The sequence below is a fragment of the Onychomys torridus genome, chromosome 10 (assembly GCF_903995425.1).
Source record: "Onychomys torridus chromosome 10, mOncTor1.1, whole genome shotgun sequence".
Classification (NCBI taxonomy): domain Eukaryota; kingdom Metazoa; phylum Chordata; class Mammalia; order Rodentia; family Cricetidae; genus Onychomys; species Onychomys torridus.
Window position 1 is genome coordinate 56,990,820 of NC_050452.1, and position 18,580 is coordinate 57,009,399.

Here is an 18,580-nt window from a genome sequence, read left to right on the forward strand (position 1 = left end):
CCTCTCTACATTAGAGAGATCTGGGCAAGTCTGACCCAGGACAGAGGGTTCTAGAAGACACTTAACATAAACGTGCTTGGGTCTAAAGTATGTGTGTGTGTGTGTGTGTGTGTGTGTGTGTGTGTGTGTGTGTGTTCCCTTTCTAGACTCAGCTTCTCAGTGAGCTTGAACAGCAAACAACAATTGACCAATAGAACGTACATGACATCAATGAATCCTAGTTATTCTGTGGTTGTCTATCTCTCTACTGGCCCCCAAAGTGTTGAACTTCTTGAGAATAAGTAACTCTAAGTTTTCAATTTGTAACCCTAGCACTTAGAACCGGACTTGTCCATTGTAGAGGAGCATAGTCATAGGTGTAGACTATAATATAGGGTCAATGTTGGAAAGAATGAGAGATAAGGAAATGCAGAATTAGTGGACACTGAACACAATGACACTGGGAAACATTTCCAAAGGAGACCCATGTGGGATTCACAGCAAGCTGGATGGGGCAGATGGGGTGCAATGATGGCTGAAATTAACTGAGTCTCACATTGAATCGATGGGTAACTTGAGCATCAACGTACTGGGGATGAAAGGAGTGGGGGCCACAGAGCTTGGTAAGGAGGGTTCAGTTCTATTTTGAACTCTGCATTGTTCAGCTTCCTGGGAGTCCTTGAACTCTTGTGAGGAGAGCTGAGTGCTCACTGGGAATGCTTCTGATGAGCAGCTATCTTTGTAGTGGCAGGCTAATTTCAGAGTAAGTTTATTAAAATTAGCATGTGGGGGGGATGAGCACAAGTGCTATTTTTAACTAATAGGATTCATGTTCTCTCCTATGCGGAGAAATTCACATATGTACTTCTAAATTTGACAATTTCTACTCTTATTATGTTGAAAAATTAACTGAGTTTCACATCGAATAAAACACATTGTCTGAAGACTGGAAGAGGGTTGTGGCTAGTCTCTCAATGAAAATGACCAGGGTAAATGATATTTCTTACACACAGCCTCTTTCCCATCAAGCACACCAAACTGGGGCTGTTGGCTGACCTTTTTCTGGGGAGGCTTAAGCCATTGTCTGTTTACCCACATCAGGCACTGTTGATAGACCAAAGAAAAGATTCCATTCTATCTTGGTGATACAGCAAGTGTCCTGGGAGTCACTTACAGGAGCATGGGTGACTAGTGAGCAGCTTTTCACCCAAAAAACCTGCCCTGGAATGATGACAATTCATGAAAACCCGTATCCACAGAGCTCTTGCAGACAGTTCCTCTTGCAGACAGTTCCCTGGCGATGGTTCACTGCTTACATCACTACAGAGAGGGGCCTCTTGGGTCTTGTGATTTTCTGAGCTTTTAGGCCTTGGTGACTTTCTGAACTTCTCCAAGCCTTGTGACTTTTCCTCGGCTTCCTGCTTCCCTCCAGGAAGGAATGTTTCAAATTGGAAGATAGTGCTACACAGTGCTGGGTTTGGCTGCCTCATTGCAAGAAACTGGGCTTAGTGAAGGGTCTGCTCCTATCTTGGGGGCCTCAGACAAAATGGCACCACATGTTGGGATTAACCCGTTCCTAGGGAACACAAATTATTATGGTTTGGGTAAGAAGTATTCCTCACACAAAGTTCATGTATCAAATGTTTAATTCATCATTGAGAGGAGGCGGATCATGAAAGCTCTGACCCCATCCATGAATGAATCAGTGGATAGATTCATACTTTAATGGTGTTATTCAGAAGTGATGAGAACTGGGAGGAGGGCTCTCTTGGAGGAACTAGGCCAGTTAAGAAAGTATATGAATGGCCCCAGAGTCTTCCTCTTCCTCCTCTGCTTCCTGTAGGCTATGAGGTAAGCTGCTGCACTCTACCATGCTGGTCCTGCATGATGCTTCTGCCTTGACACAGGCCTGAAGGCAGGGGACCCAACCAACCTTACCTTGAAACCAAGAACCCTTCTTCCTTTCAAGTTGTTTATATCAGGCATTTTGTTGGAGGAAGTGTGTCTCTAGGGGTGAGCTCTGAGGTTTCAGAAGCCCAAGCCAAACCCAGAGTCAGTCTCTCTCTCTCTGCTTATGGACGTAGCTCTCCCTTACTTCTCCAGCCTGCATGCTGCCATGCTCCCTGCCATGATGATAATGGACTAAGCCTCTGAAACTGTTGGCAAGCCCCCACTGAAATGCTTTCTCTTGTAAGAGTTGCCGTGGTCATGGTGTCTCTGCACAGCAGTAGCACACTGACTAAGATGCTTCCTGAGATCATCATGATCATTGATCTGGAAGCTGGCACTCCTCCTTCTTTGTGAGTCTTATCTGAAAAGACTATTCTGCCAGCACTTGCCTGCAGCCTGAGAAAGAATGGAACTTCTGTGTATACATGAGTGAGCTTTTGCAGGGTTAGTGAGCTCTTCAGAGATGGGACATGACTGCGTATGGAGAGCCAGGAGATAAGTTTCAGAATGCTGAAGCCTTTTCTGAGGTGACTTCTTGGGAGCACAGGCTGAGGCAGGACCCTGACAGGACTGACCCATTCTGAACCATTTGTTTCACATCCTCATTTATGGAAAATGAAGCATGGATGCCCCTGCCCATCGACCCCTAGTTTGATTAATTGGAGCCACACAGGTAGGGCTCAGCAATGTTGGGATTCATCTCCCGGTTGATCCTTGTAGGAATGGTTGGTGCAAAGGAATGGGGAGGTCCACCCGCACAGTGTTTGTGGGACAGGCTGGGTCACAGGGAAAGGCCATCCTTCAGGGCATACTCTGGTGCAGAGCCTCTTCCGTGGCATAGCTGCCATCAGGTGTCCATGGTGACCAAACATGAGGTTCTGACCACTAGATGCATTAGGACAAATGCTTTGGTGGTAGTGGGACATTTTAACAGGGGAAGGAGCAAAGTTCTGGGTGGAGGTGGCTCCTGGGGCAGGAGGGATGGGCAGAATTTCAGCATGTGGGGTTTCAGTTGGTTTTCTGTTGCTGTATAAAATACCCTGACAGAAGGAACTTAGGAAGGAAGGAAGGAAGGAAGGAAGGAAGGAAGGAAGGAAGGAAGAAAGGGAGGAAGGGAGGGAGGGAGGGAGGGAAGGAAGGAAGAAAGAAAAGAAGGGAGGAAGGGAGGGAGAGAGGGAGGGAGGGATAGGTCTTTTTTGGCTCACAGTTCAGGATATAGTCCATCATGTGGGGATGTCAAGGTACCAGGAGCTTAAAGCAGCTGTTCACGCTGCACCCACAGAAGCTGATGAACTGTCCTCATCAGCTTGCTTCCCCTTCTAATGCAGTCTAGGAATGGTGCCGTCCTCCTTGTGGGTGGGTCTTTGTTACTCAATGAACAGTCTAGCTCATCCCTCCAAGGCTAACCTCTGCTAAATAACCCTTCCTGTTTGTCATCTAGGTGATTCTAGACCCTGTCAAGTGGACAGCACTAACCATCATGTGGGGCTACAGAGGAAGGGTGTTTTGGGCAGAGGGAGATAGAGACAGAGACATTGCAGAGCTAGCAGAAAACAGGCTCCCTTGGCAAGATCTCAGCTCATTGGCTTCAGGTGGGGACACTCGGAGTTCGAGTGCCCTGGCAGTAGTATGAGAAGGTAGCAGGGTCAGGAGTGTGGCTTTCACTCTGGAGGTGAATGATGGTGTGATCTGTCATTTGGGCAGAAGAAGCTGCTGTAGATGGCTGCTCTGCCAGGCATGCTGATGGGCTCAGAGCCTGGCGGGCACAAGGACTAGGCAGACGCAGGAGCCCATCCGTTCCTGTGCCTGAGCCTTGCTCACACATACTTTCAGTCCACTTGAGTTTGTCTCCCACTCCTTCTTGGCCCAAACAGTCCTAGTGCACACCCGCTGGTCCTGGCCTGTTTCCTTGTTCAGATCACCAGGCCCACTTAAGTCATCAAGGGCTGCTGCTTGGTGCTACCTGGACTTGGGTAAATCTCGTCATGTCGTGGACACCTTATTTCCTCTGGATTTTTAAAAAGAGGAACAGTACCTGCCTGGTGTCTCCCAGGAAAGAAGAGGAAGTGAAAAGATGTATAAAAGTGTGCTTCCAGGCCCCACTCCCGTATAGAGTGCTCATCTTTGTCAGGCTGTAGGAAAGTCCTTCCCCGGGGCTTTAGAGATGTCTCTGCAAATGGAGGCGATGTGTCAGCTACAGCTGTCAACACAATGCCATCGAAAATTCATGCTGATGGGGCACAGATTGACGTGCCTGCTTGCTCTGCCATCTGTAAATCCACGATGAAGGCAATATTGGAGGTGGTGGGGTGGGGTGGGGGACTCCCTTTCTGTAGCCTCTTCCAATTTGCTTTCTAATTGGTTCTAGCCTGGTGTGTATGCTGGGGTCAGCCTGTCATCTTTCACAGTTCTTCTAGACCTTGCAAATGTGCTTGCTGGCTACTCTGGATATTCTAGGCAACTTCTAGTTTATGACTTCTTCTGAGAACCCCCTAACTTCCAGCTTTGCAGCCCCTTCATTGTCCCTGAGCATCATCTCATCTCAAGCCCACACTGTTCTGCCCCTCTCCACTCCAAACCCCATCTGGTCTTGAGAACATCTGCCGACCACTCTGATTTCCGGCTTTGTTGAGTAAAGTCAAGTTTAGAGCTTAGGAAAAAGACCCAGCACCTACTCACAGAGAACTAACAGCAACCTCTTCCAGGATTGTGTTAGACATGCTATCACCCTTCCTGCACCCCAGTATCTGCCACCTTTCTGTCCCAGCCATGACTGCCAGCTCAAGTGTCAGAATAAGGACTGAGCATAACTTTTCCTTGCTCAAAGAGCCTCTGCAGTTGCTATTGGCTCTCACTTGGGCCCAGACTTTGCTGTCAGTTAAGATATTTCTTACTTTCATCCAAACCAAATGGACCAACTCTATGTTGTGTTTCGTGTTGCGTGCATCTAACACTCCTGGCAAGCAGAACCCTTCTGGTTCTATGTGGACTGGTTCTGCACACCCGACCTTCCATAGGCTCTGCCTTCTGCCCAGAACTCTTGCACAGCTCCTTTTCCTTACTTGCATTTCAAGGCTTAGCCATCAGGGCCTTGGCCCACCACTACAGCTGTCTTCCTGCCTGACATCCCACAGCATTTGTGCAGCCAAACTCACTCTGGCCAAATATCCCTGTGGCGCCTAAGCTGGGATTGTTCTTGCCTTGTTTTCAGTCTGGAGTTGCTGCAGGCAAGACAAGGCTGATTCATCATCAAATCTCCACTGGGCCTCCCGAAGTGCATCCCCCACCCCCCAGCAGTGAGCAACTTCAGAAGAGATGGCAATCTCAATGGTTTGTCGTTAACATTTGAATAGAAAGACTACTGAATCAAACTAAGGACATCATATTTTTTTTTTTTTATGAGAACAACACAATCATCTGGGTTTTTTTCCCCCCTCAAAGTCTTTTTCTATCAATTTTCATCCCACAGAGCTTCTGACTTTCAAAGTACAGATCGTGATCTCTCAGAGGTGGCAAGTCAAGGCACCTTTTGATAAGCTCCTAGGATTTATGAGTTTACTATAACTCATTTGCTTCCTCCCCATTTCTTTCCCCCCATTCTTTCCATGCTGGAATTTTCCTGTATCAGAGATATTGCTAGGAAAAGGCAGGCAGAGGCTGTGGGTGGGAAATCATTTGCTTATAAAGAGCTATTTCTATAATGGGATCTGACCTGCCCCTGAGTGCTCACCAGGCTTTTATTCTGCTCTTGACTGGAATTAGCTTGCTCCAAAGATCATTTGCCACCTAGGCTTAACTCTTTTGCAATGAAGTTCCACAATTTCTTTTTTTAAAAAGATTTATTTTTTGTTTTCTTTTTGAGTGTGTACACACGCCTGAAAACACACACACACACACACACACACACACACACACACACACACACACACACACACAAGCCTGAGGAGGCTAGAAGAGAGTGTCAGATCCCCTACCTGGAGCTGGATTTGCAGATGGTTATGAGTCACTTGATATGAATGCTAGGGATTGAATTTGGGTCCTCCAGAAGAACAGCAAGTGTTCCTAACTCCTGAGATGTCTCTTTAGCCCCAGTCACACAATGTGTTTGGTCACTGTGGTCATCTTCTCATAATGAAAAACATTAGCAAAATAATTCTTCATGCCTAAAGGTGTTAACTGTGTCCTAGGTACTTTGCCAAAAATTGGAGTGCACAGTCCAAAAGGACACTCTCCCTAGCACCACATTGATGGTTAGACTGAGCAGGTAGTGCTTTATAGAGAAAGAAATGGGAATTCCAAGTGTTTATGAAGCACTTAGAAGTTCAGAGCCCCTATTGGTGGTTACTCAGCAAGAACTGGGAGCAGGGAACTTTATGTTAATTTCAAATCACGTGTTTTTCCATGAAACAAGTGGTTTTGTGCTGGAAGCCTTGTGTTCAGGCCCCTCTATCCTTACTTTCAGACCTCTGGAAAATATCTTTCCTCATGTTGGCTCCCATCTCACTTAGCCAACATCCCAAACATTGAGTTAAAAAGCAAGACTCTTGAGTTTGGCTCAAACCTGGGCTCCACATAGGCTAGCAACAGCTCAGAAGTCCTGTAGTTGTGACTGCAACCTAAAGGGGTCATCAGAACACCTTCTCTACCGGTGCGGGCTGGAAGCAGGTATACCAGATGACCTAATCATTCTCAGGGTTTACTTCCCTACCCTGAATTTGCCTCTCCCTGACCATGTAGAGTGTCCTCAGGCAACAGAGAAGGCTTGGCCTAGATTTTCGAATCAGAAAGGATTTGGGAAGAAAAGTAAATGGCTAAAGCTATTATATAGGCATGATAAATATCTTAGGTAATGATGGGTTTTGACTTTAATATTGAGTAATATAAATTCTCTGTAAGTTTCAAATTTACAAAAATATGGATGTGTTTAAGGATAGAAAAATACCTATATTCTACTCTGGCCTAACTGCTATTAACATATAAGTGTGATCTGTCATTTCTCATGTTATTATTTCTACAAAATGAGCTTGTAGTACATGCTGTTTTATCTTTGTATCTTTATAGAGACTAACATGCAGGGAGTGAAAGCACACATTGTATGTGGAAAGATCAATGAATTTTTTAACATAAGTATGCATCCACGTGGCCACCTGTTTACTGCTCTAGTTGGCAGTGTGAACCTGGGAGAGCGGGCGGGGGGGCCTAAAAATGAGACAGACTCAGGCTCGTGCAACATCCAACTTTATTCAGAGCATCAGACAATTTATACTCTGAGGGCTAAGAAGAATCATCTGAGAAAAGTATACAGTCACAAAGACAAGCTACACTGGCAAAAACATGTTTTCCCATAAGGCATATGAATAACAACATCTGAAGTAAAACTCACTCCTATCCACTCCACCTGGGAGGAACAGGAAAACACATTCCAAGAACAGTTCTGTGCTTTGAGGATTTTCCATCTCTCTGAAAAGTCATAGTCTCAGGCCACCCACGGGGACCCTTTGTTGACATAACCAACCGGTGTGCATGGTCGACAGGCAGAGAAATAGATCTGGGTGGTGAAGATCTGAACCCCCCTCCCGGCATTCCGGAATGAGTCTCCACCTGAATTTTTGCTGCGGGCTGGTTCTGAACTGACAGCCCTCGTTGAGGAAAATTTCTCCCTCATCAGTCATGCCTGGAGATGGTGGAAAGAAAATAAGCACAGCGAAGATGAAGCGGGAGAGCAAATTAGCACTGCTCTGGAAGAGATGAGCGGGGAGCAGAGTGAGGGAGCAAACAGCTCCCCACCTCAGGCTGTGGCTGGGGACACCTTCATCCTGCAGGCGGAAATTCAGGGCCCAAGTGGCCCTTTAGGGATGTCTATGAGGTTCTCATCCAGAGAAAACGACTGTAATGATGACGATTGGTTGGAATCCTGGCAGATGGTGGAAAGAGCTCTACTTACTTGGGTAATTAAAGCGGTAAGGATTTGCATGGTTGATTTGAAGGATCTCGAGGCTGCGGATGCCCGCGTGTGGGGCGGACTGGGATGGAGCACCTCCTTGCTTTAGAGGATATGCACCTGGCACCGGTATGAGCGGATGGGGGCGGATGCTGTTCCCACGCAGGCTCTGTCTCCAGTTCTCTGGTCCACTTGTGGGACCGATCAGTCCAGCAGGAGATGCAGAAAGGTGAAGCCTGCTGTCAAACCCGAGCAGGGAGACTTTTCTTCCTTTTGGTGGTCCAGACACAATTCTCTTGATTGCTATGATGATAGAATGTGTATCATCGGGAGTCGTGGATGTGACTCAGGTGCTGAAGTGCCCTTTGCCTATTTAGCACGTGGAAGTCAGCAGCTGGATCCCCAGCACTATCAAGGGAAAATGGCTGGTGGTGTTAGAGTTTCAATAGGTGAACTGTTTCATGGAATCCTTGCCACCCTCCTGTGAGTGAGGTAGGGTCGTGTGGCCCAAGAGCCACGGGCCGGGCCTGTATTCAAATCCCACTTTTGCTTTGGACAAACTGTAATGATTTGCTGGTGTTTTGGGTTCCTTAAGAGCAAACCCCTTGCAGACCTTTTTTTTTTTTTTTTCCCTGCCTCTGTAGAGGGGATAGTAGTCCAGTCTCCTTTGGGATGGAAATTTGATCAATGATGGATGCAAAGAACTGTGTCATATGTGGGTGCCAGGCTCCAGAGTCATGATGACCATATGAATTATGTGCAGGAGGGAAAAACCTCCAAGTGCTGGTTGGAGAGCAGCTCCTTGTGTTTCCTGGGTGGGTGATGGCCATGAAATCCACACGGTGACCCCAAACCCCAAAGCCAACTTGGCAGCCACAGATGACGCCTTGATGCTGGTTCCTCCTGGGTTCTCTTTGTTGGCAGCTGCCTGGGAGGCCGAGTGAGTCCTAAAGAGGCCATGTTTCAGCTTTCCGAGGAAGTGGGAACTTCCCCTCTAAGGCAGAGAATAGCCCTGGCTCCCCTTTGGTTTGCCCTGTAGGGAGAAGGTCTGAGAAGTTAGGAGCTGATATTTTTCAAAGGGGGTACTTTAGTCCTGCCAGCAGAAGTGTAGGGTCTTCGTAACAGTTTCTGTATTTTTTTGTTTGTTTATTCATTTGCTAGACATATACTCTACCACTGAGCTACAACACAGACTTCTAACCCTGTCTGGAAAAGTACAGTCTTTCTCTGTCACCCAAGTTGGCCTCTTACTCAAAATCCTATTCTGCTCAGCTTTCCGAGTGCTGTAACTACAGGCATGCACCAATAACCCTGGCCTAGGGGCTTTTTATTATTTCTTTGCCATTCCAGGGGAAGCTGAACCACTGTCGGTTCCCAGCTTTTGAAGTCAGCCTGACTAACGCGTGCCAAGGGTTCTGCCGCTCAACCCTGAAGAGCTGAATTGAATCTTTCTCCCATGTGGAGATGGGCAGAAAATTCCCTCTTCTAGTCTGTGTGTGACTCTTGCATAATATAGTATGCAAATAGATCCATGAGGGTCTATGCACAGGCTGTGCTTGAATCCAGTGTGCCCGAGGAACCCACTCACTCAGCAACCTGGATGGGACTGGGAGAGCCTCTGCAGCTGCCTGGGTGACGGCAGTGGCGCCTCCTGAACATTTTTGATCTCTAACCAACTGGAGCCGCACACTCACTGGCAGGCAGCATCTTGGCTCCAGGCAAGGTCGGATTATCCTCACACTGGTGACAGCAGCATCACTCTGGGGAGGCAGTGAGTTTGACAAAAATGTGCCGTCTTCAGCAAAGGAAGAAGGATGCCCTGGCTCACTGTGGCCAGCAGAAGGATAGGCAGTCTCCTTCCCTGGCCTTCTTCCTCACCTCTTACAGGGGCCGAAGGAAGGAGGAGGGGCCAGGAGAGGAGGTGAGATGGTGGGAGGAAAGAGAAGCGGTAAGGAGAGAAGGATTGAAACAGATCTGCAGGCACACCTCGTTATTCACCACTTCAGTTAACCAAGACTGTCAGGGAATTTCACATCCCTCTCAGCTATCACAGCTCACGTTATAAACTTTTCCAATTACCTGAAATCTCACTTAACTTAAATTCCAGCACATCCCCCGGGGGCATTCAGATCATCAAAGTTTGCCTGTTGAAAGTATCCCAGGGAGGGGGGGCGGGATGTGATGGTGAGTCTGAAGAAGATGGATCATAAAAACAGTCATCTTCCAGGGTGGCATTAGCGTTAGCCACTGGCTTAGCATTGCCTGGTCGTTAGCTAGAAGTTACAGAGGCGAACACCAACATAGCAAAGGGCCCACGCACTGGGAGATGCGCCCATGGAGGATGGGCTTAGGTGGGCAGGACGAGCTTGGACCTAAGGCTTGAGGGAGGTATGTGGGAGGCTGGGATTCTACAGGGAGAGATTTCAGTAAAAGGCAGGATACTGCGGCTGCCCTGCATGGTGTTTTACTCTGGATGTCCAACTCATATCTTTAAGAAGTTAAGGACATGTATGTGTCTCTCTAAGGGACAGTCCTGGGTCCCCATTTGGCAAATGTGCAGGGCGTAGAAGGACAGACGTGGGGGAAGGGACTGTGTTAAGTGCCAAAAGGTCAAAACGCTAATCCTGTTTTGATGACTGGAGGAATTTGCCCACATTCTCTCCATGGATACACTGTTGCTTGTAGAACTGTACATCCCCCCACCATCCCAACATGAAAATCTTCAGGAGTTTGTCGCCTCTTGACCTTGCAGTGTGAGACTGTCATCTGCAGAGTTCACTTTCCAGAATAGAACAATCGTGTTACAAGCAAAAAAATAAAAAATAAATCACAAAACATTCCTGTACAATAATTCCCATAAAATCCCTAGTTTGTGATTTGTGTTGGGCAGCATTTGTAGCCGTGTTTGGACCATGGGTTGGACACAGCTGTTAGAGAGTTAGGCAGACTATCAAATCGATGACTGTCTCACTAAAATATGTAAATTAACACTAAATGTATGTATTTACATATCAAAGCATGGGTACAGTCCCTTACTGGGGACTGAAGTCACATCTCTATTATTTAGTATGTTCTGGGCTCTCACTGTGGTCTAGAGCCTGTGCTTGTCTTTGGGGATTCAATATTGTTGCTGGAAGGCCTGGTAGCAGAGGCCAGAGGCCTAGAACAGGCAGCTGGGCAGGCACTGTGTTGCATGCAGCACGTGCATGTGTGGCGTGCGCATGCATGCACACACCCCATCCGTTCCCACTTCATCTCTCATTGAGGTGCAGTCAGAATTCTGCACAGCCACCAGGAGTGAGTTGGGTGGGGTGGGCAGTGGCAGGAGGCCTTAGCAAGTAAAGCAGGTGAAGAGCAGCTGCAGTCACGTTAGAGGCAGGCTCTAGCCAAATACTGAGGGGGCTTTGGCAGGACAGTTGCTTTAACATTCAGAGTTTTGTTTTGTTTTGCCTTTTGGTGTTTTTCTTTTTCTTTTTCTTTCTTTCTTTCTTTTTTTTTTTTTTTTTGCCGGAGCTGAGGACCGAACCCAGGGCCCTGTGCTTGCTAGGTAAGCGTTCCACCACTGAGCTAAATCCCCAACCCCTTTTCTTTGTTTTTGGAATAGTAGGAGGGCCATCAAGATGGCTTTGTGGGTAGAGTTGCTTGCTGTAAAGACTGATGATCTAGCCTGATCCCTGGGTCCTACATGGTAGAAGGAGACAGCCGAACATTGTCCTCTGATGTGTGCACAATCTCTCTTTCTCTGAATAGATGAAATGAGTGAATGATTAATTAAAAAAACGAGTGGCAGGGCCTGATTTATGCTTTTCAAAGAATGTGGACTGGACAGGTAGGGAATGCAGAAGAGGCTGTGGTAAGAGTCTGCCCAGACAGGGCAGAGCCACACAGAAGTTTCAGAACAAAGAGGTGGCTTTTTGGAGTTGGAGAAGGTGTGTTGATTGTTGAGTGCTGTTTATGAAGTGCTTCTTGTTGGATAGGAAGGAGGGGTGACTGAAGGGAGATGGGGCAGGGGGGAAAGAGGTCACTAAGAACAGAATGGAAAGGAGAGGGTGACCTGGTGTGGTCAGCTTCCTGTAACTGTAGTAAATACTTATCGAGAGAGATAAACAAGAGATTAAATATCTTATCAAGAGAGAAGGGTCTTGGCATTTTGAAGACTGCATCCGTGGACAGTTGCCTCCATTGCATTTCAGCTTTAGGATGATGATAGTGGGGAGTAGGTTGGAACAAAGCTGCTCACCTTATGGCTCACCTCATGCTCACCTCAAGATGCTCAAAAGAGCATCTTGCCCTACACCGTCTCTTCAAACTGTATGTCCCCATGACCCAAGACCTCCTACGAGGCTCTGCCTCTAAAAGGATCCACAGCCTTCGAATATTGCTAAGACAGGAAGGCAGCACATAGGCCTTTGGGGGGACATTTAAGATCTAAACTATAGCTCTAGGGGACAAAGTACCTCCAAGCATAGTGAGTTTTCAGTTAACAAATTTGGGGACTATCCCTGCTCTTGACACTCAGCTCTGTGTGCTATCCTCTGTCTGTGAGTCTTTCTTGGGGTAGCAGGCATGCTCGTGCAGGGTGGAGGAAAACCAGCTGGATTCCTTCACTAAAAATCATAAGGACCAACCAAGAGTCACTCTTTGGTGGAAAGGGTCACTTGGCAGACATCCTTCCCTGACACTGAGCTACCTCCTCTCTCGGCCGCAGTTAGCCAGTCATAAAGCTGTCCAGATCCTAATGTAGTATGTCAGATAGTCGTTTAATTATTATGGTCTTCCTTGTAGCAATTATGATTTGCTTTATTGCAGATAACTGGGAATGGGTAGATAAAAGCCACTCAATAGCCCAAACTGTGGGATTGGGTTCTTAAGGTGACGAGTACGACTACCTTCACTTGTGGGCGTGAATTAACATCACACATGAGTTACGAGTTCAGCTTCAAAAAAGTAATTGAAATGCAATTCAAAAGAAATCTATTTTTGAGTGGATAATAAAAATATTTCACGATATCTAGTATACATGCCAGAAACGGGGCATATTTTACGGAGTTCATTCCATTCGCTTTTCCTGGATTGCCTGGTCTACTTGGTGGATGGCATTTTCCTCTCTCCAGCTGGTAGGTATGTACCCACCTGCAGCTGCAGGAGTCCCAACAACCCACAACTGTCATCGGGTGACACATGTTTTTGCACCTGATCAATAGCAGCTCAGAGGTCAATGAAAATAAAATGGATTGCTGGCAAATAGCCATCATTTATTTTTCAGCCTTTAATCATGAGCCACCAGAAAGTTCCAGAATATTAGCAAGGTTCAGAAATGGTCAGTAAAATGGATCTTCCCTGAGTTGGCCATTTTCTCAATTCCCAGTATTCATGTCTCTTTCTCAGAGATCCTTTATTGGGAGACTATTGTCATTGGCCAGTCTGTCTACCACAGGACTGTGGACAAGAGCTCTGCAGACAGAAAAGATTCGAATACTTGGAGCTCAGCTCACCCTTTTGGCAATTTCTAATCCAAACTCTCCTGTAATGATACCTGGTGGTGGGTGCTCTGGGTCTTGCCCTCAGTGTCTACAGTTCCCTCTATACCTCCCCTCCCCATAATCTGTCTCTCTTCACTAGCCAAATCTACAAGTGCCAATATTCTTCTAGTACATTCCTATGTTAGAGTGTCTGTCACTGTGACCGTCCCCCCCCCCACACACCCACTGGAGCATTCTAATTTCCGAGTGCAGGTAACAGTGCATCCCTGCCACCTCCTACCTTTGCAATCATTAGATGATTGACCTCTTTGGGCTCAGAATCTTCCATTCCAAAAAAGGGGTTAATCTCACTGCCCATTACAGAGGCCAACCACGGGGAACAAATACAGCACTCAGCATAGAATGGGAAATGATGAGCTTGCCATAGTGGTGGCTACTGTTACTATTACAATCAAATAAAGTCCTTATTACTTCTAGGGATGCTGGACACATGGCAAACATTCAACAACCAATGTCTTTGCTCCTGCTTCTTTCTTGAAAATAAATTGAGTGTCTCCTGTCTCAAAATTGGAAAGAGGGTGAAAAATCCACCATTCCTATTCTATCTATGAACTTGGCCAACAGAGTTATTACTTGACTAAAGAGCAATAGCAAAGGAATAAGGAGAATAAAGGTGAATCCCCTGACCCCACCCAAAGGGCTAGAGAGTGGAGCATTTTCCTGGGTTTGTCCTGCCCACAGCCTTTGTAGTGTGGTGGTGGCAGTCATGTGACTCAGTGGCCCACCAGTATGATCCCTTTATCAGGTTCTGTGGCTGAGGCCAATTCCTTGTGTGTCTGGTTGTTTGGGGACCACCCTGTCTAACCATATTGTTTTAGACAAGGTGAGGACAGACCACATTAAGAAATAGCTGAGCCAGAGTGTTCTCCGGAGGCCTGCTGGGGCAGATCACACTGCAGAGTGCAATGATGTTGGTGTCCTGAGCCCCAGTGTCTTTCCCTCCCACTGTGGGCTGCATGGCAAATTGTGCCCATGCTGTGCAGGCCAATATGATTTACCCCCTTGGATGACAGGATAGCATTTTTCCCCATGAAAAGATTCTGAATGATCTTCCTCTGGTTAGAGACCCCGGGTTCCTCATTCCTGGGAGAAGAGAGCCTGAACTGCTCAGCCAAATCTGCACCCTTAGTCCATATGTGCCTCTCTACCTTCACCTCAAACAGCCCCCAGCCAATCCCACCCCTGCCGCTCACGGTGCAACCCTGGTGTCTTTAGGAGGCCCCACACCTTTGCTTCTCTGATAGAGCTCTGTTTGCTTCCTGTTGCCTGTCATAGTAACTTCTGACCCTGTAGAAACCTCTGACCCCCCTCTCCCTGACCTGCATCACATGTCACTCCCCTCCTCCAGTGAACACCTTCACTTCCAAGATTTCCCCGCTTGTCTCACCCCAAGCCAATGAGGAAGTCATTGCGATTACAGTTAATGCATTAGATGTTTCACAGATGCTAACTTTTAAAATGCCAACCCTGGGAAGGTGCTGTCTCCATCTTTATTTGAAAAGCAGGGAGGCTGGGGCGCAGAGTGGTTAACTGGCTGGTCACAGAGCTAGGAAGTAGAAATGCTAAGACTGGAGCTGAGGCGTGCTGGCTCCTTCTGCTGTGATTTCTACCATGATTGTATCCTGTGTGGTCCCTTGGAAGGAAGCTTTTATCTCCCTTAGTAATGTCCAGGGTACAGTAGTGAGTAACTAGTAGTTAATAATATATTCTCACTTCATCATCATTACATGCCCACTGTTATCATAACAAAACCTTCAGGCATTATTCTGAATTCATGATCTTTCTTCCTTTTTTTCCCCTTACTTGTCAAGAACTTGAAGTCATTTGCTATCCAGAAAGAGCCTTGAACTTGGAGTGAGACAAATACCCAGTTTGACTAGCTTTGGCTAGCCAGCTTCACCACGCTGAGTCCATTTCCTCATCTGTACACTGGTCTAGGCAATTCAGAGTCAGGGAATCTGTAGAATGGGGGCATTACTGCACATGCCACAAGGTCTGATGAAATTCTAGATAACATGTGAAGGGTCCTCATCCGTTGATGTGAATAACGTCTATGTATGTACATTATTTTCATATTCATGCTATATGTGTTATATATGTGCATATAGTAGGATAAAGGAGAAAATTTATACATTATGTCATTTGCAGCATTATACCTTATACATGTATATGCACATGCACATGTATTGATCACCTGCTGTTTACCGTGTATTTTTCTCAGCACTGGGAATCTGGAAAGAATAAGATGAAGTCTCTACTGTCACAGAGGAGATGCTGAAAGTAACCACTCTCTAAGACCCAGCACAGCTCTAGACCAAGTCATAACACAGAAAGGACAGAAAAATCAGACAAAGCCACTGGCTTATCTTCTCTGTTGCTGTGATGAAATGCTCCCACAAAAGCAACTTAGGGGAGGAAGTGTCAATTCTAGACTGCAGTTCAAGGCATAGTCCATCATGCTGGGGAAGTCAAGGCAGGAGGAGCTTCTGCAGTCTGAAAAAGAGGACAACAAATTCTCCTCTGCTTCTGGGCAGCCTCTGCTGTCCACGGAAACACTCCCCTGGGTCTTCCCACACCAATTAAACCTTTGCATCTTAGAAGCGCTGCCATTTTGTTCCTGGATCCTCGATGATGCTTGTGGATGCAGGTGGCTGTCAGCTCTGCACTCAGATCCACTTTGGACTGCTTTGTAAGTGAGGCTTCAGCCCAGGGTTTGTCCTACTGATAAAAGCAAATAGTGTTGGGCTAAAGTTTTTGACAACTAGGTCTCTAGACTACAGCGGCTGAGCGATCACTTTCTAGGACCACCCTTTTCTCAGTGTGGCTTCGTTTTCTGTGCAGACCGCCTCTGCTTTCTTTGAATATATATGTGTGTATGTATGTGTATGTGTATGATGCATATGTATACTATATATATATATATATATATGTATATGCTTTGTAATAAAAATCCCATCTACCCCAACTCCTCTGTCAGCCCCAGAGCCTCCCCAACATGTCCCCTTCTCACGTCCCTGCCTTCATGGCCTCTTTTTTCTCTTTTGTATCCCACTGTGTCCAGTTAGCGCTGCCTTATGGAGTGTCTATGGATCTGTTGGGCTAGCTCCTGGCTAGCCCTGGCTGTGCTGAATTGTGAGTGCCGCAGTCAGGCCAGCCTTTCCCCAGTGCTCCTGCTCCTCCCCATCAGCCGGCTCTTTCTGCCCCCCTCTGCGGTGATGTTTGCTGAGCCTTGCTTCAGGATGGAGCTTTAACTGTCACCTCTGCCATGCGCTTCGGGATGAACCTGTAGAACTCAACATCTCAAACTCTGGGCCACCTTGGCTTATCAAGGTCTCCATGGCTGGCTTCAACCAGGTTCCATCGAGTCAGAAGCTGGAGTTTTTCTACTGCCTCTCACAGCTTCCAACTTGGATTGTGCCTTAGGAGAGAGGTGCTCTTGGATCACTCAAGGGTGGGGAACCTGAATTTCTGCTTTCTCAGTACTTGGTAGTCTATACTGTACCCTTCATGAGATGGGTGTGCTAGGCAAGCTTTCCTGCTGAACAGTCTTGATACAATTGAGATCCTCTTCCCTAAAGCCAAAGACCCTGGACATCTTTGGGGCCTCCGGTATGAATCCCGTAAATGGAGGCTTGGTATCACTGACACCCAAAGTCCTGGCAACTGGGGTGGTTGACTGGGGAAAGACAAGGACAAGGGCAGATGGGTTAAGTGGTAGCATGATGCTTTCCACTGTGAAATCTCAATGCCTCCCTCAGAACGCCACAGTTCAGGGTTTCAAGCCACTCACCTCTGATACTTACTTGTTGGGGACTTGACTCTTGAGAAATCACTGTGGCAACAGGACCACTTTGCGTCACGCAGGCAATGTCAGAGTCTCAAAACCTAGAGCGTTTTAAGGCAGGATTCCAACCTCATTACTGTGGGGAATAAAATTCCACCAAGGTGAAGTGTCCTTTCTCAGAACTCAAATCTGCCTCAGAACGCCTTTTCTTTCCCCTTTGTTTTTGAAACTAAGCAATTACTTTTTTTAAGGGAAAAAAATGTGCTAATGCTCAAGACTCTCTTTTTTCCCCTCTTTCATTTATTTGAAATTGAACTTAACAAAGTCAGTTCTGAGCAAGCACTATATATGAGTAATGCTTTTTGTCCGTAAAGAGCATCGGCTCAAATGGTAGGGGAGTGCCGGTTCTTGCTCGGCTTTGTGCGAGCGCCCACAATGACAAAGCGCTCATGTCAGGGTGTATAATGAAACTATAAATTGTTTTCATGAATGCTCTGAATTTGGTCTTTTATGGGGAAAATTCAAAAGGTATTTAGTGCCACATTTCACATATGTGAATAACGCCAGGCAGTGTAATATATCCAGTCAAAGTAGAAGCTTCTCCAGGCTCACATGGGCCGCTGTGGTGGGACTGTTGGCTGAGCTTAGTTCCTGATGCAGGAGGGAGATGCAGAGATACAAAATACTTTCACTTGAAGGCAGGGGTCCCAGTCAGTGGCCTGGCTGTTGGGAGAATTCAGAGAGTGGCAAAAATACTTACTCTCTGGTGATGGATGGGTGCCTGTGTTTGATCCTAGAAGAGGGTTTACCCATCAGAGCCGAGTTAGTGAACAAATTCTCCAGGGGAAAACAGCTGCTTGGTTTCATGGGTGGGAATGATCGAGGCTCAAAGGAATATAGTTTTCACAATATTTGGGCTTATTTTTATGATCAACAGCATATGGACTTACCCTCAAAAATTTAGAAAACACAAAAGAGCATAAGGAAAAGTTTTAAAACTTGAGGAAAAGAAATTACTAGCAAGAGACATGATTCCTATCAATATTTATAAATTTTTCATTATATATCTTTATGTGTATCACTTTGTGAAATTTTAATAAAATTGTATGTAATATTATATATACATATATGCCATATTAGATAAATCTGAAATCCAGACATCTATTTATCCTTATATGTAATTTTTAAAATAGTCCTACTTTTTTATTATTATATGCATATGTATGGTGTGTGTGCCACAGAACATGTGTAGAGATCAGAGGATGAAGATGAGAATTGGTTCTCTCCTTGCATTCTGAGCTCAGGTGATCAGATTTAGGCCATCAGCATTTGATGGCAAGTACTTTGCCCCCCTAAGCCATCTTGCTGGCTTATAGTTCTACC

At 46.3% G+C, this 18,580-nt stretch overlaps 1 protein-coding gene across 2 annotated transcripts in view; it reads left to right on the forward strand.

The window, feature by feature from the left end:
• Positions 1-18,580, forward strand: part of Ccdc149 (coiled-coil domain containing 149) — a 90,298-nt gene that overhangs the window by 9,092 nt on the left and 62,626 nt on the right. The window lies entirely within an intron of this gene.